General features: G+C 45.2%; 1 pseudogene; it reads right to left on the bottom strand.

Moving 5' to 3' along the window:
- Positions 1–458: 458 nt before the first annotated feature.
- On the bottom strand, positions 459–6,520 carry LOC146200602 (uncharacterized; annotated as a pseudogene).
- Positions 6,521–8,389: the final 1,869 nt, after the last annotated feature.

Below are 8,389 nucleotides of genomic sequence, written 5' to 3'. Positions count from 1 at the left end.
CGACGCCACGGGGACAGCGAGCGACGGGCACGAATAGCCGGGAGTGGTTGTGTACGCCATCGGGCTTAAACTGGCTGTGTGGACGAGACGAACAGTACCGAGGGGAGTCAACTGGGTGATCACTGGTTGTGTCTGGATACGTTGATCGGTCATACCGCGACTGCGTACGACGGCGGCATTGTCTTGAAATATGACCCGGGGTTCCACACCGGTAACAGACAGGATTAGGCCGAAGAAGGGGTTTGTCCTGAAAGGGTTAGATGTTATGCTGTCGATAAAAGCCAGGTTCGTGCTGATCTGTGAACCGGGGTCCTCGCCTAGGTCTTCACGGCCGAAAGTCGGGATGTCTGGAAGAAACTGGGCTTGCGAAATATTGCCGCGATCATTCATCGAAAGAGGCAGGGTATGCTGTGTGAACAGAAGAAAACTCAGGCTGCGATTGCGCCTTGTAGGCGGGTTCACACGGAAAAGATGGGCGGTAGGACACTGGTGAGGTGCCGGCAGCGGGAATCGATCTGGAGGAGCTCTTCACTAATGATCTGCCGGATAGTTGAGGTAAGGTCCAGAGGAACACGCTCATCAACGTTGGCGACGGTTGTCACATTGGCAAGCCTTCCAAACTTACGAGTTACTCGATGAGTCTTTAGTGCTTCGAATGTGCGGATGTGACGGAGGACAGCGGAAACAGTCGGGATGTCATCTTTGGCGATGAGAAAGTTGCAGACATTATCTGCGATGCCTTTCAAAAGATGGCCAACTTTGTTCTCATCAGAGATGCGAGAGTCGATAGTCCTGCACAATTTGAGGACGTGGTCTCATTTGTGTCATTTCTGATACTTATATCCCCGCCCAGGGTGTCCGATATGTAATGACGGAAATGTTGAAGCCGGCATTCACCATTTGCTGTGGGTCTGCCCAGGTTTGAAAGCAACACGTATCCGGCACTTGACGATAGCTGGCCTTTCAGCCAACAATCTTGCCTCGTATCTCACTTGGACTGAGGGACCACATCATCGTTCACTCTTGGACTTCATAAAATCAGCCAACCTTTTCCCATTCGTTTGATCATTAGCTCATTCTTCATCTCATACCTTACTGATGCTCTGAGGAAATAAATATCGTTAAAATACCTTTTTTAAATGTTACGGCAGTGAGCTTAGTGAAGATTGGCATTCCACAGGACTTGCCAAAAGACCTTTGCTCAAACCACACCCAATGGGTCATATTTATAACTTTGCTACAGCCCGAAGTTGCAAACTGCTTATGGCATCATTCTGCTTGGTAAAATGGATACTACCATGAGGCTTGAATGAGAACATGCCTTTCAGTCTTCTAGATCAGTCCCAATGCCTTGGATCATCCCTGCTATATTAGCAGTCAGTCTGATTCAAGGTAAAGCTCACCGGTGCAAGCTAGACTTTCTCGATCTCAACCTTGGTAGTTCAAACTGCACATAGACTTGGAATGTCTTGAACATCAATCACATTTGATGAAACCTCTACAGTCCTTTATCAGGTGTTCTCGCTTTAAGCAACAAAAACAGTGGCCCATCTTAGGAGTTTTGCCTCCTTGGATACGCTTATTCTGTGAGACTTGCAGTCCTCTGCTTACTTTTTGTCTGACAAAATAAGCATTGCTTCTCATTACTTGCAGTACTTTGAAGTGCGGCTGTAGTCGATGTTCTATGATGATACAGAGGCTCTCTTGTTCCTGATATGGTAGCATTCTCTAATGGTTGTCTTGGGCTCTTGATCGCCAAAATGGTTTTGCAGAATTCCAATGACATTTTATAGCAAACTTAGTGGGCTGCAGCCCCGATATGGCCAACGCAGCATGTGCAGTCATGAAGCTGTTCAAATAATTGAACTTGTCAGGTGCTGTCTGTGCGTCTTCCTGTGAAATACTGATTTGAATTACATCTGGAAGTGCTGGCGAGACTTGTGGCTTCTGTCTAATTTCTTTTTATTTATTTCATGAAATCAGTCTGTGGCAGTCTACACTTGCAGTATGTCGTAACGGGGTTGCTAGTCTGCCTCTACCGAGGCAGTCAGTGTAGCTGCTCGGACTGCAACGTGAACTGCAGTGTTGTCATCATCTTCACTGCCTTATTGTCTAGCTTCTGAAGCTGGTGGTGGAAAGCTTCAATTCTTTGCGGTAGAGCATTCACCCCTGGAGCGGGAGGATCTGGCACCCGTCATTTATCTGCCTTACCTTCATATCACATGGTGTCAGGAAACCTCTACACAGGTTGGAAGAGGTATCCACACAAAATAGGAGCAGCTTCTCATGTCACTGAGATCAGCATCATGCAGTTCTCTTCTTGGTTACTACACCATGTAATTAACTGACAGGTCCCTTCGCGTTTGCTTGGATGTCTGAGGTTGGAGATGGGTATTAGGAAGATTTCTTTGATGTCGTATCGAGTAGCGGAATGCAACCAAACAGCTGCTTCTGAATTTGGAATAAAATGTCTCTTTCATCTCATCGATTCATGAAAAAGTTCCGAAACCTTATGTCAGGATACTCTTTGGCCAAAGCTGCCCTTGTCCCAACAAAATCCATTGCCATCATGAAATTGACTGCTCACCGTTTCAGGCAAGGTGGCTCAGTGGCTAAGGTGTTTAACTACTGGGCTGGGGGACGCACATTTGATTTCAACCATAACAGCCATGTTTTGATGAATGCATGGCACCCATGTACTGTGCGATGCCGACAACCTAGGTGCTTTTTCAAATCCTTGCATTGCAGCGTCCGTCATGACCAGTCACTATAAAATGTTAAAACTGATTAACCGTAAATCAGTTCAGTCAAAGCGGAATCCAAGGGCCTTTCCTCTCGTCTAGACTGTGCTCATGGCGAGGTTCCCAATGCTACCTGATGGAGAGATCTTTTATTGCGAAAGCAATACTACTCTAGGTTACCAGCCTTCAGCGTAACGTGGCCGGTAACCACTTCTTACCCATGTGAGGTCACACCCCACGTGACACTAGGGTGAGAGCTGGGCTACCAACTCAAGTGGTCGGCAGAAGCTGCCAACTTGGGTCTGTCGTTCCACATGGGACGGTTATGTGAGAATCAGCCTACTAGGACCCCGGCATTCACGTTACCCCTATAGGCCACTAAGGCACGTCCATACGCCTTGGTTGAAGCGGGGCTTTATATGCGGGCTGAGGAAGAAAAAAAAGAGAAGAACAACGCTCGGTCACCCGCTGCTAATGCTTTCGCTCAATATTTGGTTCAGCAGCGTTGAATCGTTGTAATTTTTTGTTTCATCTCGCTAGACACCTGACATGTTAGCCCCGCCAGTGTGGTGCAGGGGTTATGGTGCTCAACTACCGTGCCCAAGGATGCGGGATCAAATCCCGACCTCGGCGGCCACTTTTCGGTGCTCAGACAGGAAATCCACACTCCTCTAAAAGAAACAAATGATTCCTCCTCCACATCCAAACACTACCCTAGAACACCAAACGACAATGGGGGAAAGACAAGCTCCAACCAACCTCCACCCACCAAGTGAAGGTGTGCAGAGAAACCAGAAAACAACTTTGTAACAAAGGAAACACTTGAAGCAACAATGAGAGACACGAACAGCAGAATAGACAGAACAGAGAGCATAATCATAGAGATGAAGCAGGCCATGGAAGCCATTTGTAGTGCCTAGCTGACGAGTTCAATAATTTCCGAGAAAGACGCGAACGACGTAGAATGCTTAATGGCTGAATAAAATGGAGAGCCACAACAGTAAGGACAAACCATATTGCATCACGAAAAACACTCGAACTCCACCACAATATTACAATGGAACTGCAGAGGCTATAAGAGCAAGAAATCACTCTTACAGCATATAGCTCAAGAAGAAACCCTACCCTTAGCAATAATGCTTCAAGAAACAGGCACAAACTGCATAAATCAGCTAAACTACCGAGCCTACGTCAGCGGCAAAGGCAACAAATCCAGAGTAGCCGTTCTGGTCAAATCAATCAATAGAGGCGAAAAGCTGGGCGCTCGTGGGCTGTGGGATGTCAGTGCACGTTAAGGAACCCCGGGTGGTTGGTTGAAATTTCCAGAGGCCTCCACTGCGGTGTCTCTGATAGCCTGAGTCGGTTTGGGATGTTAAACCCCACAAACCAAACATCCTGGCATGTTGGTTTTTGTCAGTAGTGAGCGGGCAGAACAGCTTAGTCTTACTCTGTGGCATTGCTCATGGCTCTCGGGGTGGCTGTGCTTGCATACCGGCTTTTTTTGGAGGCTATGAGGTCAGCTTTTTCTGGCCTTTCATACATTGCAGCCATGTGATGAGGAGTGGGTTGGGGCCTCTTTTGGAAGCTTTCTTTATATGAGCTTCGTGCGCGCTCCAGCGTGTCCTGCAGCAGTGCTTCAACATAGTCTGTGCAAAAAGAAGGAAGCAGTCCTCTCTTAGCATACATCTTAGAGCTGCCTATACTACACCATAAGTAAGCAAGAGCTTAAAATAGACTTCACTATTGTACTGTAGTATTTATCCCCAGCAAAAAAACAGATTAGCCCCTGGAGAGGAAATACAGTTGAGATTGAATAACACTTTTAAGCAAAAACCATGGTTCATTCAAGGGTAAAATTATCAAAATACCCATTAGAGCTATTGCACCGTCTAACATGAAATGCACAGCTGTGAACGCTGTGAATATGCATGATATTATGTTCGTTTAAGTGGGCTCGACTGTTGCATTGTGAATCATATTTGCACAAACTAGTGATCAGTTTTCATTGCTGGGCTTACTTACTGTAGCTTGGCTCCTCCTTCACTTGACTCACAGTGAAGTGACTCCTCCTTGCTTTAGAAGTTTTCACTTTCCACCGTTCCTCGCCAGCCCGGGTGGAAGCTTGTTGCCTTGAAACATTTTCGTTAAAATGCAGCACAGCCAGGCGAGTCCTGAAGCATAAAGCAGGCAATGTGACTCTTGTTTTCTCGCTGCTCTTTGTTGCTTATGTACCTTTCTTGCATCCCTTCTGAATAAGAATTTGACTTTGGAGCAAATCAGTTGAGCACGCTGTGGAATGACTCCAGTGAAAATGTCTGTGCATTTGGAGAAATTTGTTTCAAGTCTCGAAGCAGCAGTGGGCTCTCCACGATTTTCTTTAGCTCCTGGAATGCTTGTGATGCTAGAAATGGATTGTTTAGATTGGGTTATTAGCCAATACGCTTGAATGCCATGTTATTATTACAGTGGTGGGAATACTGCGCCGATTGTGCCAAACTACCTTTGCAATAAGCCTCCTACGTGCTGCTACAGACTAACAGGCCTTGATTAAATTGCACCAAGGCTGCCCTAAAATACTATGTATTCCAGCTACCTAGGGCTGAGAACGCAAGAAGGCCGAGGCTGCTGCCAAATTTTCACAGGCTACCTACCAGCTAATGTGCACAGGCATAACTGGTTTCACCTGATGTGTGCTGAGAAAGAGACACACAGCTTACTACTGGAGGCCCATCACCAATCCCACCACTGTCATGCGAAAAGAGCTATATAGATATTCTATATAGGATCTGAAATGCTGCATACTTGGTTTCAGCCATTTTCTGTCCTGAAGTGGCTTATGTAGGCACTGCTTGTAAGGACCATCATGTCCGTGATGCTTGTTGCAAACATGATTTAGCAAGCTTCTCCACATGCTGATCACCACTTCCTCATTCCCCTTGCCCAATCGAGCCACGTAGTAGAGGTGATTGATAACGCACTGAATCCACCTTGCAAGAATCCCATGCTTGCGGCTGGCGGCAAGCAGTTTCTTCTTGAGACCTACATTTCACGAGGAAAGAGATGCTTACAAGCTTGTCAAGGAGAGGAGAAAATATGGTTCTTTACCTTTAGCAATATGCCAGACATCGAACCAGTGCTTCATGCCTGGTCTGCTTGTCCTGCAGTACCGCCTGATGGATGGGTGCCGGTCTATGAAGAAAAAAAAAAGAAAGAAAAAGGAGAAAAGAAACCGTGAGGCCCATTCAAAATGGTAAGAGCAGAGGTAAACACAGCACTTTTTAATGATGGTACATTAATCTCAATCAGACTATTTGTGTAATCACAGCTATAAATTGGGCCAGTTTGTATCTATCTGCAAGAGTAAGGCAAGCTAAGTGTTTATTCTGCTGGTTTAATTCTTGCCACACACAGAGCCAGGAGACTCGTGTTTACTCCCAACTGCAGCTGCCCTGTTTCGGTGGAGGATAAACACAAAGCATCTGGGTTACTTCAGGGCACATTAAATAACCCAGGGAGTCAAAATTATTCTGAAATCTTTAGTATGGCGCCTTTTATAGCTATAGAGTTAATTTGGTTTATTGGACCCCATAAATCAGACTAAACACTTGATGAAATGATGGTGACATTGACATATATTATTGTAATGAAGACTAACATGTGCAAGAACATTGGATGGTACCTGTAGTCAGTGAAGAAATGCCGATTCCCATGTCTTCCACTGCTGCCAAGCACTTGATCAGGCCTTGTTTCTCCATCGAAACACTGTTTGGCACCTCTGGTGACTGCACAAGTGAACAGTAGTTAGCATATTATAAAAATGGTTAGAAATTATAATTATTCCAAAACCAGTTCTGTGTCATGTTTGAATTTCTTGTTCATTGGCCATGCACGTGCTCTTCATATATGCATATATGCATATATATGTTTATGTGTTTATGTGTATTTATGTGTTTTATATGTTGCATTGTAGCTTCAAGTTGTTGTCATGAAAGGATGCGACATCTAGTTATGGAGTTAATAACGTGTACTTTGACTTGAATGTTGTATGAGGTATTCTTATTGTCAAACCTCATTTATGGCAGGTAGCAAGTATGCCCGTTGGTAGTTGTAGTAGGTCCTCTCTGTGATGCCTTGCACCCCGATGGATTGCAGGAACCAATGAACCGAACCTATACCGCAGCCAGAGAACAAGGTGCCTGCAGCCAGGAGGACATTTCCGGCTGCCTTTCCTTCAACCAGTGGCTGGCTTTTACAGAGGAAAGAATGCTGAAGTGAGCATGTCCCCTTGCTTCCCACTATGCTAAAGTAAAGGGTTCTTGTTTGCCCGCACATTGTGCAGGTCTCAAGAAGCTGCCGCAGGCAACCCTCAAACACAATGAATTTCCGCTCTTTGTAAAGGGGTTCCTCAATCTCTGACTGGGCCGTTTCTGCTGATAGTCGCTGAAAAAGAAGTGCAGTGACATCAGCGATTGGTGCCATGTGATTGTTAATATTATGAACTAATACGTAGCAGCCGTGGATGTTCATCTCGGAATGTCTTGTCTGTAAAATGTGCTAAATAAAGGTGCTGTCAAAGTTTATAGTAGGTATGCAGTTTTTTTCGGTCTATCAACAGGGAACAGAAAAATTCCATGGAAAATTAGGTACACTTTATGGCTACGCAACTTATATTTTTTTCACAACAGAATCAAATATCCTTGTGCATCTTCGTGACTTGTTCAAATATTTGTGCAAAATTAAACGGCAACGTGCATGTGATGGCTCCGTAGTAGCTCTAAAAACAGCACTAATGTACACTAGGCAGACACAACATGACCATATTATGTAAGGAAAAATTGCCCTTTTGCTAGCTGAAGCAACTGTGAATATCCTAACACCACGTCCGAGATTAGTGGTGTGTAAGGTATGTATGAGGCATGGTCTCTGTTAGACTCATCAAGGCAATATTTGTTGACCCATTGTGAGTATTACCACATCCTTAATCATGTCAAGCCATGCATGAGAGTTATGAACGCTATAACTCGAATGGACTTCACCGGGAGGGTGTATTTGCAGGTTTGAATGAGGTAACATGTGACACATAGGTGACGTAGCATACATGTATTGTCTATGTATTTCGTCGCGTTTTCTTCTTTTTTTGCCTAATGAACAGTGCTGAAATGACAAATTTTCTTGCCTGCCATAGCCAGCAAATGCACAAAAGTGGCTGAAAGAAGTTCTGTTCTAACATGCGGCCAGTGATAGCAGTAACAACCAGACCACAGGAAAGGGTACCAAGCACTTCCCAATGAAGCTACCGTAGCCCAGTATACCCCTTTCTCTTCAAGCTCCCAGCTTTGCATTTTGTTCACTTATTTACATGATTAGTATGGAAAGCCAGAATTCAGATATATTTCAACTCCCTTTTCTGCTTCTTGGCCCCACCATGAACGTCCCGCACACTACAGGGAAGCAGACTAATGGCTCCTGCCATCCTGCATATATTCTTCACATCCCAACATGCACACTCCTAAGAACAAGGAAGGAGGCTATGACATCGATGCTATGTCACCACTGCGTTATATGCTTGTTTGTGCACAACTTGCAAAACTACATTTCCCATATGCAGCCAAGTCCTCCATCCCATGCACTGTGGGGCATTGCGGTCG

This window comes from Amblyomma maculatum, chromosome 2 (assembly GCF_055883805.1).
Source record: "Amblyomma maculatum isolate TAMU_Amacu chromosome 2, ASM5588380v1, whole genome shotgun sequence".
NCBI lineage: Eukaryota > Metazoa > Arthropoda > Arachnida > Ixodida > Ixodidae > Amblyomma > Amblyomma maculatum.
Note: the sequence above shows the minus strand (reverse complement) of the source record. Positions and strands in the feature narration are given on the sequence as shown.